Source organism: Larus michahellis, chromosome 12, assembly GCF_964199755.1.
Source record: "Larus michahellis chromosome 12, bLarMic1.1, whole genome shotgun sequence".
Taxonomy (NCBI): Eukaryota; Metazoa; Chordata; class Aves; order Charadriiformes; family Laridae; genus Larus; species Larus michahellis.
Window position 1 is genome coordinate 15,314,240 of NC_133907.1, and position 1,150 is coordinate 15,315,389.

The window sequence follows — 1,150 nt, forward strand, 5'->3', positions numbered from 1 at the left end:
TCTGTGGCTGCTGTTGTCCATTCTTTGTGATGTTGAAGTGATCTGACTATAACTTAGGTGCAGTTTGGCCTTTTTCTACATGAGCGGCGCACGCTGTTTAAATCTAGCAGAACTTTGGTTGTATGATTGTAGCTGAGTTGTATAAAACTAAAGTCTTAGCTGAGCAAAATTGCCGGAGGGCTGCTGTTTTCTTATTGTAATAATATTCTGGTCCACCCTGTCAAAATCCCCAGGCTAGGGAGAAATCAAAGCTGAATTAATAGTAGAAGCAACAGGTTTAGGGACAGACCTGGGAGCCTTGGCGTTATGTTTTTTATGATACCTGTGCTGCACTGTGCTAACAAATGTTGTCTTTTAAAGCAGTAATATTATAGGAGTTATGGGTGAGCATCTCAAGTGTGGTGAAGTGTCTTAATAGAAGTGTTCAGGTGTAGCTGGGAGGGGAAAAAGAAATCCCTTAAGCAGCATTAATGCTTTAAGGGTTACTGATGGAGAAGATCAGAAACTAAGTGACAGAGGCACCACCTGGCAGCCCAGCTGTTTCCTGGGTTATGTTTGCTTTCCTGTTCGTTAAGCCAATTGCTTTAACTAAAGGAAGACCTTAGTCTGCACAGCAAGAAGAAAATGCAATAATGAGTGTGTGCCATGATTCCTGTTTACTTTTAGCCAGGCGGCTAGGATAACTTAATTTCTTACAACCCGTTTTTTCTTGATTATTTGAATAAACGATGGGGCGGTTTCTTAATTCTACAGTTTATTAGTATGTCTGAGGACCGGTCACCTTTCTGCTTGGAATATCACTTGAATTCCTTGATGTTTTGCGTAATATCAGTGAAGAGCTAAAATGCTTTTTAAAAACATTTTTCAGACTCGTTCTGTAGGCAGAACTGACCCGTAAGCAGCACCGAGATGCAGTGTGAAAGGGAGCAGTGCTCAGGCTGCTTTTTGTAGCTGAGCACTCGCTGCCCGGGATTTCCCCGTCCTGGGAGGCGCAGTCTGGTTCCTGCTAGGAAGATGTTCTCAATTCACTTGCCCTCATTGGACAACTAAATTTGCAGCTGCATTGTTTTCTTGTAGAGCTGCTGTTAGGGGTTAAAGGAGGCAAGCAGAAAACTGGGATCTGGGTATTATCGCTTTTTGGTTAATCTTT